Source organism: Schistocerca gregaria, chromosome 3 (assembly GCF_023897955.1).
Source record: "Schistocerca gregaria isolate iqSchGreg1 chromosome 3, iqSchGreg1.2, whole genome shotgun sequence".
Lineage (NCBI taxonomy): Eukaryota > Metazoa > Arthropoda > Insecta > Orthoptera > Acrididae > Schistocerca > Schistocerca gregaria.
The window spans coordinates 909,556,030-909,583,822 of record NC_064922.1 but is presented as its reverse complement, the minus strand read 5'-3'; the positions used below and the strand labels follow the sequence as shown (position 1 = coordinate 909,583,822).

General features: G+C 39.2%; 1 non-coding gene across 1 annotated transcript; it reads left to right on the top strand.

The window, feature by feature from the left end:
- The first annotated feature begins 17,217 nt into the window (after window positions 1–17,217).
- Trnas-cga (transfer RNA serine (anticodon CGA)) lies at window positions 17,218–17,292 on the top strand. Its single transcript has one exon. It is a non-coding gene; the product is annotated as a tRNA-Ser (tRNA).
- Window positions 17,293–27,793: the final 10,501 nt, after the last annotated feature.

The following is a 27,793-nucleotide window of genomic DNA, read 5'->3' as shown; positions in this document are numbered from 1 at the left end:
TAATCTAATTCCCTCAGCATCACCCGACTTAATTCAACTACATTCCATTATCCTCGTTTTGTTTTTGTTGATGTTCATCTTATATCCTCCTTTCAAGATACTGTCCATTCCGTTCAACTGCACTTCCAACTCCTTTGCTGTCTCTGATAGAATTACGATGTCATCGGTGAACCTCAGAGTTTTCATTTCTTCTCTGTAGATTTTAATACCTACTCTGAATTTTTCTTTTATTTCCTTTACTGCTTGCTCAATATACAGATTGAATAACATCTGGGAAAGGCTACAACTCTGTCACACTCCCTTCCCAACCACTGCTTCCCTTTCATGCCCCTCGACTTTTATAACTACCATCTGGTTTCTGTACAAATTGTAAATAGCCTTTCGCTCCCTGTATTTTACCCCTGCCACCTTCATAATTTGAGAGAGAGTATTCCAGTCAACATTGTCAAAAGCTTTCTCTAAGTCTACAAATGCTAGAAACGTGGGTTTGCCTTTCCTTAACCTAGCTTCTAAGATAAGTCGTAAGTTCAGTATTGTCTCTTGTGTTCCAATATTTCTACCGAATACAAACTGATCTTCCCTGAGGTTGGCTTCTACTAGTTTATCCACTCGTCTGTAAAGAATTTGCGTAAGTATTTTGCACCTGTGACTTACTGAACTGATAGCTCAGTAGTTTTCGTATCTGTCAACACCTGCTTTCTTTCAGATTGGAATTATTATATTCTTCTTGAAGTCTGAGTATATTTTGCCTGTCACATACATTTTGCTCAACAGATGATAGAGTTTTGTCAGGAGTGGCTCTCCCAAGGCCATCAGTAGTTCTAATGGAATGTTGTCTTCTCCGGGGGCGTTGTTTCATCTCAGGTCTTTCAGTGCTCTGTCAAACTCTTCACACAGTATTGTATCTCCCATTTCAGCTTCATCTACAATCTCTTCCATTTCCATACTATTGTCTTCAAGTACATTGCCCTTGTATAGACCCTCTATATACTCCTTCCACCTTTCTGCTTTCCCTTCTTTGCGTAGAACTGGGTTTCCATCTGAGCTCTTGATATTCATACTAGTGGTTCTCCTTTCTCCAAAGGTATCTTTAATTTTCCTGCAGGCAGTATATATCTTACCCCTAATGAGATATTCCTCTACGTCCTTACATTTGTCCTCTAGCCATCCCTGCTTAGCCATTTTGCACTTCCTGTCTATCTCATTTTTGAGACGTTTGTATTCCTTATTGCCTGCTGGAATTACTGCATTTTTATATTTTCTCCTATTATCAATTAAATTCAATTTTTCTTCTGTTATCCAAGGATTTCTACTAGCCCTCGTCTTTTTACCTGCTTGATCCTCTGCTGCCTTCACTACTTCATCCCTCAGAGCTACCCATTCTTCTTCTACTGTATTTCTTTCCCACATTTGTGACAATTGTTCCTTATGTTCTCCCTGAAACTTGGTACAACCTCTGCTTCTTTCAGTTTATCCAGGTCCAACTCCTTAAATTCCCACCTTTTTGCAGCTTCTTCAGTTTTAATCTACAGTTCATAACCAATAGATTGTGGTCAGTGTCCACATCTGCCCCTGGAAATGTCTTACAATTTAAAACCTGGTTCCTAAATCTCTGTCTTACCATTACATAATCTATCTGATACCTTCCAGTATCTCCTGACTTCTTCCATGTATACAACCTTCTTTCATGATTCTTGAACCAAGTGTTAGCTATGATTAAGGTATGCTCTGTGCAAAATTTTACCAGACGGCTTCCTCTTTCATTTCTTACCCCCAATCCATAATCACCTACTATATTGCCTTCTCTCCCATTTCCTACTCTCGAATTCCAGTCACCCATGACTATTAAATTTTCGTCTCCCTTCACTACCTGAATACTTTCTTTTATCTCATCATACATTTCATCAATTTCTTCTTCATCTACAGAGCTAATTGGCATATAAACTTGTACTACAGTAGTAGGTACGGGCTTCATGTCTATCTTTGCCACAATAATGTGTTCACTATGCTGTTTGTAGTAGCTTACCCCCACTCCTATTTTTTTATTCATTATTAAACCTACTCCTGCATTACCCCTATTTGATTTTGTGTTTATAACCCTGTATTCACCTGACCAAAAGACTTACTCCTCCTGCCACTGAACTTCACTAATTCCCACTATATCTAACTTTAACCTATCCATTTCCCTTTTCAAATTTTCTAACCTTCCTGCCTGATTAAGGGATCTGACATTCCATGCTCCGATCCATAGAACGCCAGTTTTTGTTCCCCTGATAACAACGTCCCAAATGGGGGACTATTTTACCTCCAGAATATTTTACCCAAGAGGACACCATCATCATTTAATCATACAGTAAAGCTGCATGCCATCGGGAAAAATTACGGCCGTAGTTTCCCCTTGCTTTCAGCCGTTCGCAGTACCAGCACAGCAAGGCCGTTTAGGTTATTGTTACAAGGCCAGATCAGTCAATCATCCAGACTGTTGCCCCTGCAACTACTGAAAAGGCTGCTACCCCTCTCCAGGAACCACATGTTTGTCTGGCCTCTCAACAGATACCCCTCCGTTGTGGTTGCACCTACGGTATGGCCATCTGTATCACTGAGGCACACAAGCCTCCCCACCAACGGCAAGGTCCATGGTTCATGGGTGGGGGGCTCTATATAGGTGGCATTCAAAGGAAAACATGTCAATTAATACTTTCTTTTTTTCATTTTAACCTAAGGTATTTCAGTAAGCTGAAGACAGAAAAACCAAAATATCTGATAAGCAACAGTTGCTATGTATGGTGGCCTTGCCAAGAAACCTATTATAGAGAAGGAAACAGTTTATTTAAAATTTGTGAAAAGGTTTCACTGCACTGAAAATTGCTTTTGTTTTAAATGATTACCAGTCCAACATGCTTCCCTTTAAGTGAACCACTCTCTCTTCTATTTCATGATAACATAAAATGAGCGTCTCTTCCCTGAAATTGTTCAATGTTTATCAGCCTTATCTTCTAATGATCACATATTGCACATCAGTCTTATCTTCTAATGACCCCATACTGCACAGCAGTAGTTCGTAAGGGGAAGAGCAAACATAGTGTCAACAGTTTCTTTAATGGGCATGTTATAATGTCTGAGTGGTCTGACAAAAAAATTGTCTCCCTACAGTATTTTCTGTATGGTTGTTCTAAGTTTAGTTGTTCCGAACTGCAGTCACTAAATGTTCATTTCTTCTAAAGATTGCTATTTAAGTGCCTTTAACAGCTCTGTTAGAATTTGGTATGAGTACCAATCTGTCCGACAGTGCTTCCCTGAATTCCTTTGACGTCTTCTGCCTGACCTACTTGATAAGGAGTGCTAATCAAGAATAGATCATACTCATGGCTTCTATGCTGGTTCCTTCACAGATGCTGTCCACATTCCTAGATCCTCCACAAAAATTGTCTTCCATTTCTACTGACTCATGTATTTTGTTCTACTTTATAGCATTTGCTCTGTTATTCCTAGGTAATCACACCAGACACACGATTAGACCAAATGAGCTGGTGCAGTGGTCATTACACTGGACTTGCATTTGGATGAATGATGGTTCAAGCCTGCATCCAACCACCCTGATTTAAGTTTTTCATTGTTTTCCTAAATTGCTTCAGACAAATGCTGGGATGGTTCCTTTGAAAGGGCACAGCCAATTTTCTTTTCCATCCTTCCCTAATCAGATGGGACCGATGACCTTGCTGTTTGGTCCCCTCACACAAATCAACCAAACAACCAACAGCTGGGAGACACACATTTGTAGCAGGCAACAGTGCCTGAATTTGGTGAGGACGACAGTCCACAAGTTTCTTCAGGTATGCCATACCCAATTGAAGCTGCTCGTTGATGATTAAATTTTGTAGAGCTATTGAATTTCAGGGGCATTGATTGGTGCATATCAACTACTGTATCAAATAGTCTGATACATGTTCTGGGAGATTTGTACTGGATGATTCAGTGGGCCAATTGAGGTGTAACAGGGTACCATGTGCTTGTTAAATCAGGATGTATTGGTGCAGCTCTGTGGTGTCAATTTGAGCATTCGATATCACCTGTTGACTCTGAGCCGTGATGAGGATGTGACACTATTTGTTCAGTTAATAATTTTGATACCGCCTTTATTTTGCCCTGCAACACTCTGCAGTAACCTCATTCTGTCATTTTCTGTGTTGCTCTTCTTGGGTCAGGTTGGCCGTGGCAATGCCTGCTGTATTATCCCATGGTATGACACCTATTAGTCTGCTGCACATCAGTTGGTTAACATTGTGGTGGATCTTGGCTCACTCTTCCACTAGACATTATCAATGAGTTACTCCAAAAGACTGTAGAGTTGATGGAGGAGGATTTGCACAACTCTGGCTCACAGTTTAATAAACATTTGGTTATGAGTAACACAGAACTACTTACTGAAGCAGGGTCTGAAACAAGCTGACTAGCAGATGATGCTTGACATTGATGCATGTTCAAATATTGCCCAAGACATCTCAATTAATTCGAGATGATTAGAGGAGTGGCATTGATAGCAGCTTCTATAGAAAGGCTGTTGCTAGGTAATTGTCTAAATTATACTAAATGACCTAACAGTCATATTACAATAAGATCTTTCTGTATACAAAAAATCATTGGTGAATAATCTGATACTACTGCTAATTCTATCTGACAAATACATGAAGACATTTGCGGTCATATTACTCTTTCTGGGTCACATCCAACTTTACTTTCATATCTCTTAAATATTAATTGCTATAATGTGCTGATACCATAAACATTCTCCATATAATCTTGTCTTATTTATCAGCTGACAACGAGTTGCCAAATGTCTTTTGGAAGTCTGTGTATATATGTCTGCTTATTGCAAGACATCATGTGTAATAAGGCAAGCTTTGTCCCATAGCAGTGATTTTTTCCTGATACTTCTACTGATTCCGTAAGAGAAGCATTTTTTATTCAAAGAATGTTATTATTTTTTATGTTAGAATGTGTCATACAATATTTTAAGTACATTGAAAATTGAGCCAGACATTGTTCCATGTACCACTACCTGGTGATGTCCTTCTCATGCTCAAGTACCGATATCACACATTTGAACATTTCCTTAACACACTTCCGATTTTGATGTTTCTTCAGAATATTGAAGCAGTTAATCCAGGTTTGTAAGGAAGCTTTTGAAACTTTTATATAGGGTGCACAAGCTTTGTTACACTAATAAGTTTTTACACAAAGGCATGAGCTGTAGGACTAAACATACTGAAGAATTCCTCTATTATAAATTCTCTTCAAGTTTCTGATGAATAATGTCCATCTCATGATAGTTAATATATGGTGTCATGTTCGTGTTGGCTGTTACAGTGACACTGATCTTACTTGATAGCCACTTCTGCTACCAGAATGGCATGTGCAGGAGGCTGTGGGGATGTAATCTTCCAGTACCACAGAGAGGATGAAGTCAAGAATGCTGCTCAATAAAACATTCTTTTTTTATTCAACTACTCTCATACAGTAGGCTGACAGTTGCAGCCCAGGTGCTGAAAGTGGCTAATGACAGTGATTAAGTCTACTGTGGCAGCAGAATGCCGAGACAGTGTGGGAGCAACTGGTAGTGTCGGCATCCTTCCTGGAGCAGAGTAACTGTACTCTGTCTGTCTCCCATGGCAGGCTGGCAGAGGCATGCAAATACCCATGCTGAACCCAGTATTCTCAAAGGGTAGCTGGAGTGTCAGACAGTGGAATCCAATGAGCGGCCTTGCCTTAGTGCTACCAGTTCAATGTGAAGAAGAGTCAGGGCTAGTGAATAGGTCTTTGACCAGTGAGTTTGTGTAGTTGATGGTGCTGTTTGATGAATCTGTAGCTGCTCAACTTCTCATCTGACTGGTGAAGGACACTTAGACTGCACTGGATGAATCATCATCATAATCATCATCATCATTTAAGACTGATTATGCCTTTCAGCATTCAGTCTGGAGCATAGCCCTCTTATAAAATTCCTCCATGATCCCCTATTCAATGCTAACATTGGTGCCTCTTCTGATGTTAAACCTATTACTTCAAAATCATTCTTAACCGAATCCAGGTACTTTCTCCTTGGTCTGCCCCGACTCCTCCTACCCTCTACTGCTGAACCCATGAGTCTCTTGGGTAACCTTGCTTCTCCCATATGTGTAACATGACCCCACCATCTAAGCCTGTTCATCCTGACTGCTACATCTATAGAGTTCATTCCCAGGTTTTCTTTGATTTCCTCATTGTGGACACCCTCCTGCCATTATTCCCATCTACTAGTACCTGCAATCATCCTAGCTACTTTCATATCCGTAACCTCAACTTGTTGATAAGGTAACCTGAATCCACCCAGCTTTCGCTCCCATACAACAAAGTTGGTCGAAAGATTGAACAGTGCACAGATAACTTAGTCTCGGTACTGACTTCCTTCTTGCAGAAGAGAGTAGATCGTAGCTGAGCGCTCACTGCATTAGCTTTGCTACACCTCACTTCCAGTTCTTTCACTATGTTGCCATCCTGTGAGAATATGCATCCTAAGTACTTGAAACTGTCCACCTGTTCTAACTTTGTTCCTCCTATTTGGCACTCAATCCGTTTATATTTCTTTCTCACTGACATTACTTTCGTTTTGGAGATGCTAATCTTCATACCATAGTCCTTACATTTCTGATCTAGCTCTGAAATATTACTTTGCAAACTTTCAATTGAAACTGCCATCACAACTAAGTCATCCACATATGCAAGACTGCTTATTTTGTGTTCACATATCTTGATCTCACCCAGCCAGTCTATTGCTTTCAACATATGATCCATAAATAATATGAACAACAGTGGAGACAGGTTGCAGCCTTGTCTTACCCCTGAAACTACTCTGAACCATGAACTCAATATACCGTCAACTCTAACTGCTGCCTGACTATCCATGTAAAGACCTTTAATTGCTTGCAAATGTTTGCCTCCTATTCCATAATCTCGTAGGACAGACAATAACTTCCTCCTAGGAACCCTGTCATATGCCTTTTCTAGATCTATAAAGCATAGATACAGTTCCTTGTTCCACTCATAACACTTCTCCATTATTTGCCGTAAGCTAAAGATCTGGTCCTGACAACCTCTAAGAGACGTAAACCCACACTGATTTTCATCCAATTGGTCCTCAACTAATACTCGCACTTTCCTTTCAACAATACCTGAGAATATTTTACCCACAACGCTGATTAAAGAGATACCTCTGTAGTTGTTACAATCTTTTCTGTATCCATGTTTAAAGATTGGTGTGATTACTGCTTTAGTTCAGTCTGATGGAACCTGTCCCGGCTCCCAGGCCACTTCAATTATCCTGTGTAGCCATTTAAGACCCAACGTTCCACTGTATTTGATGAGTTCCGACTTAATTTCATCCACCCCAGCTGCTTTATTGCATTGCAATCTATTGACCATTTTCCCCTCTTCCTCAAATGTGATTCTATTTCCATCATCATTCCTATCCCATTCTACCTCGAAATCTGAAACATTGCTGATCGTATTTTCACCTACATTGAGCAACTCTTAAAAATATTCCCTCCATCTGCCCAAGGCATCCACAGGGTTCACCAGCAGTTTTCCTGACCTGTCCAAAATACTTGTCATTTCCTTCTTACCTCCCTTTCAAAGACTGCTAATTACACTCCAGAATGGTTTTCCAGCAGCTTGACCCATAGTCTCCAACCTGTTTCCAAAGTCTTCCCAAGATTTCTTCTTGGATGCTGCAATTATCTGTTTGGCTTTGTTTCTTGAATGCACCATGCAAATGGAATGGAGCTAGTGGCTGAACTGGAGACACATAAACTCATCCTGGTCACGTGTGTCATGACAGGTTCTTGTCACATACTTGTCTGTGAAATATTGCTTTATGCTGCAACATGTAGCAATACTGCCCATCACTGCTACAGACTGCTGCATTTTGAAACACCACGGCAACTTTATTTCAGTCCCCAACTGCAAAATTATGCAGATAGCTGACCCTCTTACCCCATAGGTGGCCACTGTGGCCAATCTGAAGATTGATTTGAACATGACAGTGCTTTATCAGCTATGGTCTCATTGCAGATATGCCTCTGTTTTCCTCTGACCTCTGGAGTGACTTACCCATCCAAATAGTGTGACTTGATTAACATCGACTTTGAACAACAGTGCAACTTGTCATATTTCACTTTAAGAAATCATAACCAGAGGTGAAAGGAAGCTATGAATGACAGAAGAAGAATCTTAGGATTGATTGAGGCTTGAACCCCAGATCTTAAACACTTAGTTTGCTTATCTATTTGGCCACAACATGTCAATGCAGTGTGGCCTTTCTAAATGAGAACAAACTTTAGAAATAATACCTAAAAGGATAAATGACAAAAAATGTCATGTCAACACATGGCCAAAAATGCATGCCAAGGGAGGTACACCCACTTGAAGGGGGAGTTAAAAGATGTTTGACAGTGACATCATTATCAGCACCATTCAAGAGGCTCGCCACAACTGCGGGAAACATTTTCCATGACAAAGCCAGTGCCCATGTCACTCAGCTACCCCTGTAGACTTAATGAACTATGAAGTAGCTTCAGCAATGATGGATTCTTCTGCTGGATCATTATACAGACCACCTTGGTGCTGGGGTTTCTTTATTCCTTTCTGTTCACAGATGAGAGTACTTTTACAAGGAGCGGCATTGTCAACCTTCACAGTGTACACCTGTGTGCTATGGACAATCCCAAAGGCACAATGGCAGGGAACCATTGGCTGATTCATCCTCAGTGTGTGGATGGCTATTATTGGTGACTGCCTCACAGGACCAGCCATCCTTCCACTACACTGACAGGTGACACTGCCTCCCACCATAGTAAGATATGCCTTTGGTGGTATGGAGGATCATGTGGCTACTTCATGATGGTGCTCCAGCTCACTACTCTCTTGAGCATGGAGCTGAAACAGTCTCGCTTGTCTGTTGTGTTCCCATGTTTACTTTTAGTCATTGAAACCTACACCACCAAAGCTCTTTTATCTCCACCTTTAAGTGGATGTACCTCGTTTGGAATATGTTTACAAGCATATGCATATGCCTTATTTGCTTGTTTCCTCAGAAACTCATTGAAACAGGCACTAACAATCTTCTCCAAGCAAGTCCTCCAAAATGGTAGTTTGTAGTGAGGGGTCAAAGGGGGCATGGGGGGGGGGGGGGGGGTGACACACCTAAATCTATGGGTACACAGTACTTTTAATATCTCTGAAAATGAATGGTGACTTGTAAGTTGCCAAATAACTTCCAGGTCTGACCCTGTCAAAACCTTTGTCCTCTGAGTACAATCCTAGGCCCCTGGGGGGGGGGGGGGGGGGGTTACAGCTCCCCTTCCCCCAGGCATGCCCATAGTATCTTTTGTGTTTATCAGACTACCCCATTATATTCACGATGTTTAGGAAGGAACAGTAAGCACTGCTCTGAGTAACTATGACTATTAAAACACAAGAATATGCATTCCCTTAATCACAAATGGTCATTCTAATTCCTACTGCTGAAAAAAATCTTCACATGTGGTATTTCATCATGAGGCTAGGCTCCTGTGCCTTGGATTACTTTCCATAACTCTCACTAATGAATCATTATTGATGGTGATTTGTCTGCTGATGAAGGGATAATAAGTTTCACAGAGAGAACGCCAATAGTAGCACTTGGTTTCATCCTATCTGTTCCTTTTGGCTCACACTCACCCAGAGTAATATTAATGTCATACTACATTGTACAAGTGTTCATAAGTGACCTCACCATCATTCAGTTATATACCTGACACTTTCATTGTGTACCCTAAATGAACATCAGAAAGAAGAACCTTAAGACATATGAAATGAGTCAAGGTACACATTAATAAAACACAAGAAAATTATGTAAATTATCTGCATAGTGCATTAATTGCCACCTACATTGCTCCTAGAAAAATAGCAGGAGAACCATTACTTTCAAACAAGCTACTGCTTGTTCAGTATGTCAAATAGCTGTATTTTTATCATCCATTGGTCACTTAATATTTACTTGATTACATTGGTGATTTACAAAGACAATAGTTACAACATCAGATCTACAATATTTCCAAACTGTGGCAAAAACTTGATAGAGCCCCCCCCCCCCCTCCCTTGAGTGCTTGAGACAGAAAATCAAAAATTTAAAAAAAAAAATCGATTTTTTTTTAAAAAAGTTCATTTTTTAGCACACTGCTTTCTGAGAGTTTGATATATAAAACATATATGTTCGACAAAATGTAACTCATGTTATTCAGTCTTATGTGCCAAAGTGCAGTGCCACACCTCTTCACACAGCATTCTCCTATAGCATGTCACTGTTTTTTGCTCAGTGTAATTCAAATGTGTGTATTTTGTAATGGATGCCATGAAACCTGTATTTAGGACAGTGGAAATTAAAATGTCCTGTGTTGCCTCTCCTGGCAGATCTGACATCCTACCCCCATTAAAAAACTGGGTGGGATTATTTTTGATCAGGAGAATAAGAACTCATCAAAAAAATTTTTGTCTTTATTGCCTATTAGCTGATAACTTTCTCTTTTGTGTGACATAAAATTAAATATAGCTAACATAAAACCAGTAAAAACAAGAGACAAGCAAGACAGTACTTATGCCCCACCATTCTTTTCTATCTAATCTTGCTAAGGCTTTACACAGTGTGCCAAAGAATCTGTTACCTCATCAAAGTTCATCAAATGTTTTGCTATATGAAAAATCAAAATGTCATTGTCTAATACTGAAAATGCTTTAAAACAAATAGTACCCAAGACTGGTGCCATTTCACAATTTGATTATGTCCATTTTGTCAGTGTCTGCCAGGTAAAACAAAATTGCCCTTTCTAATATTGCAGCAATTGTAACGAATGCCAAATAAGCGAGACTGTTTTGGTGCGACTGGTCATTTTTATGTAACTCATTTATATAAACAACACTTCAGAACATAATTCATGAAGTATAAATACCAAATGCCTATTAGGCCTACTACAAGCAAAAAGTTTTATGTTACAAAATAGTTTCATATTTCATTCATACACTCCAGTTTCTCAAGTATGAGACTGAAATGAACTAGTACAAAATTTTTGTATAAATTTGGAATTATCATATTCTTCCATATCATTTGTGTGATGTCCGCATTTCTTCTCCTTCCTCATTCTAACAAACAATCTTGTCATCATTAATTCTGTAACTATTCCTGCCACTGTCAAAACTTATTTCCCAGTTAACTTCACTAACACTGCCAGACTCACATGGTCAGTTGTCCTGCATTTATTCTCCTGTTAGTTGTTATTAAGTGTTCATATAACACATTTTCTGCACTATTCCAAGCATAGAACTTAAAGCAGCTGCTAACAGGGCACTGTGCCACTGGTAGTATAGTGACCTGGCAAAAAATTTCTGTCAAAATTTCACTTTATTGGCTACACTGAGAACATAACAAGGTGCATTCCATAAGTCATGTGACCAAGTTCATAAAAAATCGTTTATTGAATATATTCATACAAATAATCAAAAATTTTCAAGATAGCACCATCTTGCACCGATACACTTCTGGAGGCTGTGTTTCCATGCCTGGAAGGCATCCTGGAATGCCTTTTCTGGAATGTCCATTAGAGTTGATGTAACATGCGCCCGGATGCTTTGAATCGTGTCCCAATGTTTTCCTTTCATGACCTGTTTTAATTGAGGAAACAAAAAAAAAGTCAATGGGAGCCAGATCAGGGCTGTATGCAGGATGGGAAGAAACAAATGGTGTCTTGGTCCTGGCCAGGAAGTCATTGACAATGAAGCCGCTGTGACTGGTGCGTTGTCATGGTGACCTTTCCACATGTCCTTGATGTCGCTTTGGCAGTGCGAGCACTTCCTTTGCAGTCTTTTGAGCACTTCCAAGTAGACAGCTGTGTTCACTGTAGTCCTGGTAGGTACAAATTCGTGGTGGACAATGCCTTTGATGTCAAAGAAGACAATGAGCATAGTTTTGATCCTGGACTTGCTCATGTGTGCCTTCTTGGGATGGTGTGATGATGGGGTGTGCCACTCTGAACTCTCCCTATTTGTCTTAGGTTCGTATTCAGAAATCCACTACTTATCACCAGTGATAACTGAGTTTAAAAAATGAGGATCATTTTCACACATTTCCAACATTTCTCGGCACCAAAGCACTCATGTGTACTTGTGTTTGTCGGTCAACACTTTTGGGATGAGTTTGGCACACAGCTTTCTCATGTTCAAATCTTTAGTCACAATGAAGAAAACGGTTGTTTTTGACGTGTTTAGAGTTTGTGTTATCAATTGAAGGCTCAGCTGTCTGGCAGAGTTCAAATAATCATGCACACACGTCACATTTTCGTCGACTCGTGCGGTTGATGGCCATCCACTGCGAGGTTCGTCAGTGATCTCCTCTCGGCCCTCCATGAATGACTTGTGCCATCAGAAAGCTTGTGATTTGGACAAGGAATCAGTCCCAAAGGCATGATGAAGTAATGGAAACGTTTTGATGGTGGACTTCCCAAGTTCAATGCAAAATTTGATAGCGTACCGTTGCTCTACAGAATGACCCATTGTGCCGTGTTACACAAACTCAAAACAGGGTTGACGGAAACACATGTCCTGACTCTCTGGCAGCTCACAGCTGAATGAGACAAAGAGCGTTTTGAAGCTAACACCCCCCTCTACTTAGCCCGGATGGTTACATCACGCTGTGGTGTACCACTGCATCAGAAAAAAAACTGGTCGCATTACTTATTGAATGCACTCTGTAATACGTAATCTTTCTTACCCATTATTCCTGTTAGTCATCTATTTCCACTCTAGTAATATCAGTCTATGGATTTTGCTAATAATTGTAACAATGCTGATCATTCGTGCACTACATTCAACCACATTAACAAACAGTGATTGGCATTCATCCGTTCAGGCTTGTTCGGTTCAGTTCATGTAGCCCCATCCACTTTTGTCTGCGGGGAAGTTTTTTTAATTTCTAGATGTGACAGGGATTCCCCTGGATGAGACATCACACACACTGTGCACACATTTAAAAATCAACTTATAATTCGTTCAGAAATCAACTTAGAATGTGTTCAAAAATGTTCAAAAACCAGTTGGGATGCATTTCAAAATCACATGAATAATCGATAGACCAACCAACGTTGCTATGCACTTTGTGAAACAAGGTTTTTTTCTTTACTAATATGAATTTGGTGCCCCCTGAAATTGCCGCCCGGGGTAGACACCCCGGTTTGCTCCCCCCTAGATCTGGGCCTGTATAGTTATTTACTTCTGTAACAGCAGAGGCTTGTTTATGGTACATTAATACTTGTCACACAGCCTTACAATAAACCCTCTTAGTTACCATGTGACTAAGAGGACTTTTCATTTGTTGAATCTAGATAATTTTTAAAATAAATTTTCTCTTGTGTTAAATCAGAGTATGTTGAATACCTTTGTACCAGAGTATTTAATTACATTTTGGACCCTAGATAAGGAGCACAAGTCTATAGCAATATCATTTTTGTGTCTTTCATTGATGATGTGTAAACCAGGACTGCCTGACAGAGCTGTCCCATATAAACTTAGACATTCATTGTCGTCATAATCATCATTATCATTCATCAACCATCTCCAGTAGTGAGAATGTAGTATAAGAGCACATTTCAATTTTGTCTGTCCATGAACACTACTGCCATCTTGACAAGTTGCTATTTGACTCTTCTTCCATCCAGATCCTGGGCCAGCCTCTAGGTCTCTTGCTTTCAGATTCTTTTTCAGGCCATTTTCTTGATATTCCCACTTGTTTCCTCCTCTTTACATGTCCAAAACATTTCATTCATGATGTCCTTATGATTTTGCATAATTGATTACTTCATTTGTTTTTCTTAATGGATATTTTCATTCCATATCTTGAGTTTTCCTATATTTTGGAGTACTTAACTCAAGAACTTTATTTCTGCAGTCTGGAATCTGCTACTGTCTCTACTGCTAGGTTTCAAGGGCATCCACAGTTATTAGTTAAAAAACCATGATAAAGGGTTTTCTTAGCTCTTAAATGGATTTGCTTGTCCCATGGAAGAGTTGTAACTTTTCGTCTAACTTAATGGTAAAAGTGAGCTCCTTTTTTTTAAAATGCTGTTAGTTATTTCCATGGAAGGCTTACTGTATTAATGTACTGTACTACCAAGGAACTGATTGTGGCCAACATTTCCCAATTTCTCTCATCCAGGTCAACATACACGTGTAATCCTTGTTTGCTGACTGGCGTCATAATGTTTTTGTGTGTCTGGTTTTTATGTCAAACTGCTTTAATTGGTGGTTACATATGTTTAATTTCTGTTACTCTTCCTCTATGCTTCCTCACACCAACACATCATCTGCAAAGGCCTATTATCAGATTACTTACAAGTTTTTGTTTCCGTCTCTTCAGTACTTCATCTATCATAGTGATGAACAAGTGTGGTGGTAGTGTTGTTGCCCTGTTCCACTCCTTTGCTTATGGTATACTATGAGGGTTCCCCAGAAAGTAATGCACCACATTTTTTTCCTCAGCAAAAACAATTCTACGAATGTGAAACGTTATGTATGTATTATTTGAAGTCTCCTAAGTGAGTGCACCAAGTTTCTGTCACTTCTGATGGATAGTGCAGCTGCAGAACAGTTTCAAAATTATGTCTGTAGGTGATGTATGTTACAAACAACATCCTTTCATTGAATTTCTCATTGCAGAGAAAGTAACTGTAAGGAATATTCATAAATGCTTGTGCAAAGTCTGTGGAGCATCTGCTGTTGACTGGAGTACACTTAGTTGCTGTCCATGGAGGGTGAGGTCATTTAGCAGAGCTCCGTGATCTGCAGCGATCGGGGAGACCATCCACAGCTGTCACATGTGACATGTTGCAGCAAGTTGTTGTCATTTACAAGGACAGATGCATTACAAATCAGCAGCTGGCACTGCATCTGTCAATCAGCAAAGGAAGTGTGGATGCTATTTGTTTCGAAGCTGAGGGGAAGACCTTCTTGTCTCATATTGTTTCCATTTGAGCCTGAATCAAAATGACTGTCAATGGAATGGTTCCATTCCCACTCGCCACAGAAGAAAAAATTCAAAGCAACTGCTTCCACCGGTAAGGTCATGATCACTGTGTTCTGGGACCATGAAGGTGTGATTCTCATAAATGTGATGCCAAGAGGCAGTAACGTTTATTCAGAAGCATACATTAACAAAACCCAAGAAGTGCATCTGGTGACTTCAGTGTTTTGTGGCAACATGATAATGCTTGGCCCCACACAAGTCTGAGGACTGCTGAACACATCGCAAAACAGGGTTGGAGAGTGTTGCCCCATCCACACTACAGCCCTGACCTAGAGCCCCTCAGACTTCCATTTCTTTGGGCTAGTAAAGGATGCCATTGGTGGAAGGCATTTTGAAGATGATGACGAGGTGATTCACATAGTGAAGCACTGGATCCGCCACCAGGACAGGGATTTGTACCAACAGGGCATACACACCTTTGTTTCTTGCTATAGGAAAACCATACAATGGGATGGAGATTATGTGGAAAAATAGTGTGTGTAGATAAAACACCATTCTTTCAAGTGTGTAATTCCCACTATGTTCAATAAAGAATTGTTGAAAAAAAAAGTGAAGCATTACTTCCTGGGCAACCCATGTAGTCAGAGCACCTCCCATATGGGTGCATCTATGGCAGTTGTTATAAAACAGTTTTACTTTGCTGATAGGAGACTCTGGTACTTTCCTCCTTTTGTAGACATTCCCATAATCTGTTTCTTGAAAGCTTTCATAGGTCTTTTCTGAGCTTGAAAGACAAATATGGTATCCCTTCTTATCTCTCTGAATTTTTTCATTATCATTTGAACCTAGACATTGGTGTGGTAAAATATTTGTAGTATCCTTTACATCTATCAGATTGTTCTCTTATATTTTGGGTGTTCAAGAAGGACAGTGAATGACCACGACCTGGAGTAATCACAGCAGTGCGTGAGTTGCATTTGCATGAGCGCGAGCGTGCACGCCTGTGTGTGTGTGTGTGTGTGTGTGTGTGTGTGTGTGTGTGTGTGTGTGTGTGCGCACATGCACACATCTGTGTATCTACTGTTGATGAAGGCCTTAATGGCTGAAAGCTTTAATTGGGAGAGTCTTTTTGTTGTGCTACCTGCGACTCAGCATCTCTTCTATATGGTGGGTAACAACTTTACTTCTCATAATACTGCTAGTAAATATTAGTAATGCACAGTCACTCATCCACAGATAGCAATTCTCTAGCTGAAGAAATATTCTCATACAGAACTGGTCAGTAAAGGGAGCAGTGGTTATCAGTGAGGTCGTTGGCATTTTCCTTGGTTGCTTTCCACAGCTTGGGGGTAACTGTCATGGGGAGTGGCCCACATTGTGGTGTTGGCTTAGGACTGTCTACTCCTTTCACCCACATTCACTCAGTACAATGTGAATGGGGTACCACACAAGTACTCATAGCAGCCCTCATTAACAGTCAGTAACGTGAAACTTCCTGGCAGATTAAAACTGTGTGTCTGACTGAGACTCGAACTCAGAACCTTTGCCTTTCGCGGGCAAGCGCTCTACCAACTGAGCTACTGAAGCACGACTCACGACTGGTACTCACAGCTTTACTTCTGCCAGTATCCATCTCCTACCTTCCAAACTTTACAGAAGCTCTTCTGCGAAACATGCAGAACTAGCACTCCTGAAAGAAAGGATACTGTGGAGACATGGCTTAGCCACAGCCTGGGGGATGTTTCCAGAATGAGATTTTCACTCTGCAGCGGAGTGTGCGCTGATATGAAACTTCCTGGCAGATTAAAACTGTGTGCCCGACCGAGACTCGAACTCGGGACCTTTGCCTTTCGCGGGCAAGTGCTCTACCACCAGAGCTACCGAAGCACGACTCACGACCGCTACTCACAGCTTTACTTCTACCAGTATCCGTTCATATCAGCGCACACTCCGCTACAGAGTGAAAATCTCATTCTGGAAACATCCCCCAGGCTGTGGCTAAGCCATGTCTCCACAGTATCCTTTCTTTCAGGAGTGCTAGTTCTGCATGTTTCGCAGAAGAGCTTCTGTAAAGTTTGGAAGGTAGGAGACGGATACTGGCAGAAGTAAAGCTGTGAGTACCGGTCGTGAGTCATGCTTCGGTAGCTCAGTTGGTAGAGCACTTGCCCGCGAAAGGCAAAGGTCCCGAGTTCGAGTCTCGGTCGGGCGCACAGTTTTAATCTGCCAGGAAGTTTCATATCAGCACACACTCCGCTGCAGAGTGAAAATCTCATTCTAGTCAGTAACGTGTCTGATACAGCCTCCATTATCATAAAATTTCCTGCTAAGATTTCTTGCCTTTTTGCTAGCTTTCCACACATGTTCCTCTATTTTTCCTTTTGTTACTGTAGAAGGTGTAGAACTTCAATACTGAGTCTTGATTTTCAAGATTTCACTAGCTCTTCTATGACACTTTATATTCAGAATCAAAACTATTTCATTTCTTGTGTTCCTTCAAATTACAAAGCATTTTTTGGTGACATCCTTTCCAATAGTTTATTAAGTAGTGTACTTCCATTTGGTTAAGTCATCCAGTTCATTTTTCATTATGATTTGGCTCCTATCAGATATTTCTTACACTTTATTTGTAGCCCTCTGTGTTCTGTGTATCATAATAAATTACAATTTAGAAGAGCCTGAAATTTAAACCCACATCTATTCCTCATTGTGAGATGTTCTACATCTACATCTACATCTACATACATACTCCACAATCCACCATACGGTGCATGGCAAAGGGTACCTCGTACCACAACTAGCATCTTCTCTCCCTGTTCCACTCCCAAACAGAACAAGGCAAAAATGACTGCCTATACGCCTCTGTACGAACCCTAATCTCTCTTATCTTATCTTTGTGGTCTTTCCACAAAGTGTAAGTTGGCGGAGTTAAAATTGTATTGCAGTCAGCCTCAAATGCTGGTTCTCTAAATTTCCTCAGTAGCGATTCACGAAAAGAATGCCTCCTTTCCTCTAGAGACTCCCACCCGAGTTCCTGAAGCATTTCTGTAGACTCGCATGATGATCAAACCTACCAGTAACAAGTCTAGCAGTCCTCCTCTGAATTGCTTCTATGTCCTCCCTCAATCTGACCTGTTAGGGATCCCAATCACTTGGGCAGTACTCAGGAATAGGTCATATTAGTGTTTTATAAGCGGTTTCCTTTACAGATGAACCACATCTTCCCAAAATTCTACCAATGAACCGAAGACGACTATCTGTTTTCCCCACAACTGCCATTACATACTTGTCCCACTTCATATTAACTCTGTAATGCTATGCCCAAATATTTAATCAATGTGACTGTGTCAAGTGCTACACTACTAATGGAGTATTCAGACATTACGGGATACTTTTTCCTATTCATCTGCATTAATTACATTACAATTACATTGCATTAGTTATTGCATGTTGCTGTAACTATTACACTGTCTGAACATGCGTTTTGGAATGACCCAAACATTCTTCAACACTTGTGTTATTCTTCTATTTTTCAGTGCACCAAGGCCTAATTGTTTAAGGTGATTGTTCACAATAAGCAAGAAATTATAGATTGGCACCTCAGTCTGGCACAGTTTAAAAAAACAGGAGAAGACTAGTGTTTAACATTCCACTACAACATATTCATTACTTTGCATGTTCAGCATTTCTGAATGAATTTCACTGATATCAGTTCATGCCATTGTGTTTCATTGATTTCAAACTCACTGAATCTATTCATTTCATGACACTGGCTTTAATCTGGCTGATTAATTTTTGAGTTTTATTGTAACATATTATCATACAATGTTGTTTAAGCACAGGCAGTTTGTATAATTAGCGCTAATAATTTAAGATACATCATGACATGCAGTTACTACAATGTAATAAACTAAGCTCATTTATTATGATAATAATATTGTATAGGGTGAACATTAATAAACTGACAAGCTGCAGGGGAGGATTTGTGACTGTAAATTGAGTAAAACAGTTCCTATGAACATGTGTCCCAGAATTGACAGTGTGCATGCAATGACAACAGATCACCTCAGAACACAGTACAGAGTTGCATCACATCCACTTCATAAAAGTTGTTTAAAGTGGCCTTCATGGGATTGCAGGTGATAGGGGTAGCGGCACTTGTTGTGCAGGATACACATAATTGTACTTTGACTCCTATCAGATTGGTGGGCCCTTGCCTGGAGCTTGTATTAGGGTTTGCCACAATATCCAGAAGTACCTGGTCTCTCTAAATCTGGTGTACACACAGTCCACTGCCTCCCTGCATGTTCATCTGTTTGGAAGGACCCATGATCATACAAATAACCAAAAAGGGCTTGAAAAATTGTGGGATGAGGTTGCTGTCTGTGAGGATACTTGTTTTGGTATAGCTGTGCTGCCTCTCAAACATTTCCATCTGCTTGGTGGTACACGAACACTTACTCGGCTTGTTCCTGACATGAATACTGGACCGTTCTGCTGTTTACGGTATGCTGCATCAATTGCACAGCCTGCAACACACAAGGAACACACAAAACTTGGTCAGAGGAACTGTCATTCATCAGCGCTATCTACTGTGGCAACAATGCATTTCTGCACACATGTTCAAGGGACTTTTTCCCTCCGTTTCCAGTGAGGGATCCATCCCTGCAGTTTGTTGGTTTGGTAAAAAGAAAGAAAGTGTTGTTGTTAGGTAGTTCCCAAGAAAGAGGTGTTGGCCAACTTTTGCAGTATGAACTAGGATCAGAATACCAGGTCACCAATTTTTTTAAACCTAGTTCTGGTCTGGAGCAGGTGACAGACGATTTAGGATCACTTTGCAAAGATTTTGCTAAGGAAGATACCGTGGTTATAGTTGGTGGGGCAGTAACAGTATTGACAGAGATCCTGGGTACAGTATAGAGTGTGACCTGGCAAAGACAGCATCAGCATTGAAGCATACTAGTGTTGAGTTTGTATCTGTTGTTGGGCGTGATGACCGACCTGATTTCAACTCTTCTATCAAGAGAGTTAATTTGCAGCTGGAACAGAAGCTTTTGTCGGGTGCAGGGTCACATATTGGTGTGGTTCCTGTTCATTCTCTCAATAGGTGGGATTATATTAGGCATGGCCTTCACCTCAACAGGAAGGGGAAGGGTAAATTGGCTGGGAAAATAGCAGGAAAGTTAAAGGGGGGAAGGCACTGTCATGAGTTATAGGGTTCAGAAAAGACCCTTTTTTTAGCGTAGGGAGGACAGAAAGAAACCAAATTTTAAGAGAGGTTAGAAATCAGACAAACCTTCAGTTTGAAAAAGAAACCAAAAAACATAATCCTAGCTTATTACATCAGCATAAACAGCTATTGGTTAAGAATTTTCAACAGTCAGCAGATATTTTAACTCTACCCAATTTTAATTCAGTCAATGTGAAATGTCAGTTATCTTTATTGCATCAAAATATTTGAGGACTGAGAAATAAAATTAATGAATTAACTATCTGCATAGATGAATTAGACTCTTCAAACTGAGCTGACATAATCTGCCTCTCTGAACATCATTTGACCACTGGTATAGAACTTTTAAGTATGACAGAAATGGAGAAAGGAGGAGTTGCCACATTCATCAGGAAGTGTCATAAATTTAAGAACATAGACATTCATAGAATTTCGCAAAAAATCCTTCATAATGTTAAGTGTATATCGAGCACCTGCAGGTAACTTTAATCTGTTCGTAAACCACCTTGAAGCTGTACTGGCCCATTTAATGACCAAAAACAAAGAAATAGTGGTTGGCGGTGATTTCAATGTGATTTCCTTAAAGACTCTCCCAATAAGAGCTTATTTGAGTTAGTAACACTATCATTCAACTTAATTCCCACTGTAAAGTTCCCCACTAGGGTAGCCAATTGCTCACAAACAGCCATTGATAATATCTTTATAGAAAAGTCCAATGAACAAAATTATATTACAAAACCAATAGTCAATGGCCTCTCAGACCATGACAGATTAGATTAGATTAGATTAATACTTGTTCCATAGATCATGAATACGACACTTTGTAATGATGTGGAACGTGTCAGGTTAATAAAAGATGTTAATGCAGTTCCTGCTGTTAAATGTTAATACTGAACAGGATATAATATCTGTTAAATCTGAGCTCAAGAGGGCAAACAATAAGCCAAAAATTGATTATTTTAGGACACTCATCAGAGACATTCACTGGACTGGTGTGTACAGTGCTCATGGCATGAATGAAAAATATAACACTTTTGCCAATAAAGTGCTTACCTTATTAGAATACTGTTTTCCCCCAAAATTTACCAAGGTTAGAGCAAAGTCTACAAAGAAGCCATGGATTACTTAAGGAATAGGGGTATCTTGTAAAACAGAAAGGAAACTGTATATGTCAATTCAAGACAGTTCCGATGTTGATGCTATAACACATACAAGAAATACTGCAAAATATTAAAGACTGTAATACAGACATCAAAGCAAATATATTACAAGGATAAGATAGTCATATCAGGTAACAAAATAAAGACAATATGGGATATAGTGAAGAAGGAGACCGGTGGAACCAGGCGTGAAGAGGAACAAATAGCATTAAGCGTAAATGATACGTTGGTGACAGATGTGTATAGTTTTATAACTGTTACTAAAAAGATGGGATTGTCAGGTTAGGTAAATGCTGCTATGAAATACCTCAGACCAGACATTTCAAGTAATTCAACCCTCATTACCCCAGCAGAAATAAGCCAAGCTAAAGTTTTCCAGGCACAAAAACTTGCAGTAAGAGTTATATATGGTGTGAACTCAAGAACATCCTGCAGAAGCCTATTTTTGGGAACTAGGGATACTAACCGCTGCTTCCCAGTATATTTATTCCTTAATGAAATTTGTAATTAAAAATATATCACTCTTTCAAACCAACAGCTCAATTCGTGGAATTAGTACTAGAAATAAGAATAGTCTTCACAAGGATTTAAAGTCACTTAGTCTCGTGCAAAAAGGTGAGCATTATTCAGGAACACACATTTTCAATAACTTGCCAGCAACCATAAAAAGCTTAATAACCAATGAAATTCAGTTTAAGAGAAGCCTAAAAGATTTATTGCTGGCCAACTCCTTCTACTCCATTGATGAATTTCTCAGTAAAACCAACTGATTTGTGTGTGTAATATAACTTCTGCACAATTTCAGTGCAGTAATGTGTTCAACGAAAGTGTTGGTATGTTGATAGAGACAATAACAAACACAAACACACACACAAATTTCAAGCTTTCAAAACCCAAGAGTGCTTCATCAGAAAAGAGGGAAGGAGAGGGAAAGACGAAAGGATGTGGGTTTTAAGGGAGAGGGTAAAGAGTCATTTGTAAAGGCTTTTACAAATGCTTGTGTCTGTATATGTGCAGATGGATATGTGTGTGTGGCGAGTGTATACCTGTCCTTTTTTCCCCTAAGGTAAGTCTTTCTGCTCCCAGGATTGGAATGACTCCTTACCCTCTCCCTTAAAACCCACATCCTTTCGTCTTTCCCTCTCCTTACCTCTTTTCTGATGAAGCAACTGTGGGTTGCGAAAGCTTGAAATTTGTGTGTGTGTTTGTGTTTGTTTGTGTGTCTATCAACATACCAACGTTTTCGTTTGGTAAGTTACATCATCTTTGTATATAAAATAAAATGAAAGAAACTTCCATATGGGAAAATATATTAAAAACAAAGATTCCAAGACTTACCAAGTGGGAAAGCGCCAGTAGACAGGCACAATAAATAAAACACAAACACACACACAAATTTTTTAGCTTTTGCAACCGACGGTTGCTTCTTCAGGAAAGAGGGAAGGAGAGGGAAAGACGAAAGGATGTGGGTTTTAAGGGAGAGGGTTGGCAGCTGTCCTAATGGAGGTACTGTTGCTTGTTGGTGGGTTCAGATGTAAATAAATATTATAGTAGTTGTGTTATATGTTTGTTACCTTATAAATAAATAAATAAACTTTTTTATTTTAAATTCAGTGCATTAGTATTTGTAAAATGACTCTTTCATATAGTGTTCATTAAAAAATGATGATTATTCCACATGGGACCTGTGGAATGGTACATTAGCTTATTCGTTTTAGTTGTAAATATTTGTCATGTGTTGTTGTTTTCTGACATGTTCTGTGTCCTGGGGGATCTCCTCACAATGGATCAATTGGAATGAAAGTAAATCTAATCTAATCTAATCTATTAATGTTCATCCTGTATAGAATCAGTTCAGTTTAATTTCTGGTCATTAAATCAATGAATATTGAGATAGTTTTCCCTAGGTAGTGATAGATGCTAATTAAAATTTGTTACTGCCTCATTTACAAACACTGTAGTATTTATGGTAATGTTATTGGAATAATTAAATGTTGTCAACAGGGAGTTACCACTGATACTCAACAGACAGTTTGCATCAACACAGTGGATTCCAGAGGGAAAGATGTCTGCATAAGTGAAAACATCCCTATTGCATCTCTCCACTCTACAGAGGCAATGTCAACGCATCCTTTTTGTTATAGCAGATCATCACCTGCAAATTATGAAAAAGATGTTCTGAGTCATGACAACTTACTGAATGGGAATTGTGATTCTTCAGCAGATTACAAATCTGCAAACCCTGCCCTGATGAACATTGGTCATGCTACTAATTCTCAGACATCATTGGTTCCTGCTAGACACAGTGAAAACTGCATGATTCCTGTACAAGATCTACAGCCGCAAAAAAGCACATGGTGTGCAGTAAAAGTGAAACCTGAATCAAATGAGCATCTTAGATTGAAACATAAGCCAAGTTTTCAACCAGGAAAATTTATTTCTTTAGCATGTAACCCCACTTTGGATTCTTGTAACTTGATGACTAAAACCTCTGGGCATTATGACACTTCATCCAAGAACCCTACACAGTATTTGGAGGAAACATTCATTGCTAACCAGTTAGCATATCCTTCAACTGATAAACCTGGGACTTACACACAAGAGAAACACTCAGGAACTGAGTCAAATGACCCCAATACCTCTACAGCTTATAAAGTAATTGACTCTGTGACTGTAAATAGTGAAGAAAACGCCAAAAACCAAGAAAATATTTGCAACCTTTCTTCTTTATTCAGCCAATGTTCTGAAGATGTAGCAGTTGTCAATGAATCCATTCTTCCCAACTTTAGTTACAATTCTGGCAATAGCACTAATTCAACATTGTCAAAAGAGGTCACAAAAGAGAAAGTTACAGTAGGTGTACCTATCTGCTACCAGTCAGAATCACTGCTGTGCACTGGGAAAGAGACAAGAGAAAAATCAGTATCTGAAGCTTCCAGTTTTCATAAGACCCAGTGTTGTACAGGTAATAATATTTTTGATGAACACACGGTTCTGAAGTCAGAATGGTCTAGTAGTGATATTTATCATGAGGCCAAAAGAAATTTGCCCAATGAAGGTCAAATACATAAAACAACGCCCATTAGTCTTAGTTTTGAACATTCTCAGTCAACCCCATATGCCGCAACCTTTGCTGGGCAAAGTGAAGTCACAACATGGCAACATGATTTAAGGTTTTCAAAGTCTTATTCAGAAATGGATTTTACATACAAAGTCAGTTCCGAGATACTTCCCTCCCAAAACATGAAGGCATCTAGAGCTGACCCTCTATGTTTAGAAAATTGTGAGAAATTCCATCAGAATTGTGCAACAATAGATGAATCAAAAACCAAGGTTACTAATAATTTTATAGAAACAGATAATTCAGTTAAATTGATTGACAGAAAGTCAGAAATTTCTTCACAGTCTCATCATAATGTAGATTTGTGTGAAGCAATCTTTTACAAGATGGTTTTCAGTGAGAATGAAAGTTCACTATCATATTGAAAGTTTTCATTCTTTTGCCAGCAGTTTGCTGAAGCAATATTAGGAAGGACACTACTTCAGAGATCTTATGCATTTTCTGAACATTCACACACAAAAGCACCAGGAACAAATATAAATATCAATAGTGGAAACTTGTTCTTGTACCCATTTTATTTCCAGGATGTCTCTGAGTCACTGAAACCATTATTTGACAGGTATAAGGAAATCTCAAACAGTAAAATTGTGATGGACAGCAGAAAATTGTGCCCTGAGGATCATATCACTGAAAAAGAATGTAATGAAGATGAACAACCTGTTGTGCCATGTTTTAGCTACTTTTTTATTGCAAATGATGACTTAGAATTGATAGTTTGTGAAAACCAGACGCCAAACAGACAGCTACTGTGTTATAGAAATGACAAAAAATTAAAACTGGTTGACCTTCAGAATTTTGTAAACTCTCAAAACCAAAATTGTATACATCTTTTGTTAGTATCTAGCAGTCCCAAAACAAGTGGTAAAGTAGTGTCTTATTCAACAAAGCCTATAATTAAAGAAATGTTCTTTCATTTTGTTACATCAGATGAAGCCAAAAAAGTGGAAGTGACAAATACAGCACATGAAAATAAAGAAATAAGTTTTGAAATGATAAATTATTGCATAGTGCATAAATTATCTGCACAGGAGAATAGCAGTCAGATGTGCCATTATGATGAAATAAAACAAGGAGAAGCAAGTAGTATCATACATTATCAGCTTAAGAAAGGTGAACCTAGAAAATACTGTTGTACTAGGAAGAAAATCTTGCCATATGACAAACATTTGCTTACAAATAATTCATGGTTGCTTGTATACTTTTTCAGTGAAGCAGACATGAAAATACCTCGAATGATGCATTTCAGAGGAGATACAAGTGATTATCTCAACAGATTTAGAATAACCCATGAATTTCTATGTAATAATTTTGATTATAGTGGCATATTATTTTCTGATTTGAGAAATGATTCTGACAAAAATTCCTCAACTCCAAGGAAATTGACTATAGGTGCAGAAGTGCATAAAAATGATCCTATGTTTGGTGTAAAAAATGTAAAGATTAATGATAATTCAGATTCTGGGATAATTGTATTAAGTGATATTGGATTATTGCATGGTTCATTCAGGATTTATGTTACAGAGAAAAGAAATGCTTTGGATGAAAGTGGCAAAGAAACCTCAATTGATGTACAAGAATATTTAGAAAACAATTTTTGCGATGATAGTGATGTATGCAAGCTGTTCCATGTAATCCAGCAAAACAGGCCCCCTAAATTACTGCTTGGTGCAGAAGTAGTGCAAAGCACATCAATATATTTGCCTTCTGGAGAACAAGTTAACAAGAAAAATTCTGAAGCTAAAACGTGTTTCAGTGAAACATCACAGTTTGAAGAGGAAGATATCAGTGCAAGTGCACAATTAGAGCAACTCTGCAATTTCAGTGATCTAAAATATGGTTGTGGTTGCATTTTGAATACATTACAACATATAGAAGTAGGTTTTAAACAAACACAAGCTGGTTATGAGAAATCAAGATGTCAGCCACCTGATCTTAAGATTACAAACTTTCCATATGGAAAAAGTACACAAATAAGCTGTGAACAGTGGATTAATCACAACAAAATGGTTAGTATGATAGATCATGGCCCTAATTTTGCTTGTAGTGGGTGCTCTGGAAGAAAAGATGTCTTGTTAAGGAATGTGCAAGAATCTGAGATGAATCAAACACCAGAAAGTTTAAGTTCCTGCAGTATATTTTCATATGATACAGAAGATTCAGAAAAATGTGCTAAAAGCTATAAATCACAAGAAAAATGTGAACAGAGTAGCCAGAATTCACAGGTTTTTGTAAATGAAAGTGTGAGTCATGAAACTGATGATTTTAATTGTATGTTATGTGAAAATAATGAAGACCAGAAGTTAAAAGGATTACATTTTGAAAGACAGCAAGTTTGTAAATGCCAAGTAACAGATGTGATGAATACTAAATCAGATAGCATCTCAGTATCTGCTGATGAAGTTCGACAAATGGCATATCATGCACGTCATCTGGCAGAAACTTTAGAACAACTGCTTTTGAAATCTTCCTCATCTTATCAAATAGCAAGAAATTCTTCAGCACTTTACGAATTGTTTCCACAAAAATCATGCAGACCAAGAAGCAGTAGCAGCTCACAGTAATGAAAATACAGTATTTCATCAGAACCATGTATGATATTTTCTTTGAGACCAAATACTGAAGGTTGCTTGAAAGAAGGGGCAAATGTGTCCCATTGTAATACCAAAGAAGAAGATACCAAATGTTGTCATTACACACATCCAGTGGGACAGAGCAGAAACAGACACTATGCATTCATATAACTGAATACATCACCTAGCTGGGCAGTGGATCTACCTTCTTCAGTGCAGATGCACAAATACGTCCGAACTCCTCTGAGAATCTCAGAGTAGTGAACATGGAGGAAATGGACAGGGATTCCAGACAGGTGGTGTTTGCAGACAGGTGGAGTGTGAATCGGCCATGAGGCATGCCGATATAGTCCATTCAGTCACCATAATGCTGTGTCCTGGATGGTGCAGTGGTTAACACACCTGTCTGTAAGCAGGAGACCCTGGTTTCAGTCACAATCTGGTACACATTTTCATTTGTTACCACTGATTCTATGTGATACCCCCGATGCAGCTGACAACAGTGATCCCTTACCATTCCCTTTCTTGCTTCCCCTCTTCACCTTCAATTTACACATAAAAACACACTGTCTCTTACAGTAGCTGCTTAAAGTGTTGCCCTTATAATTAATCCATTGTGCCATCCTCCCATTC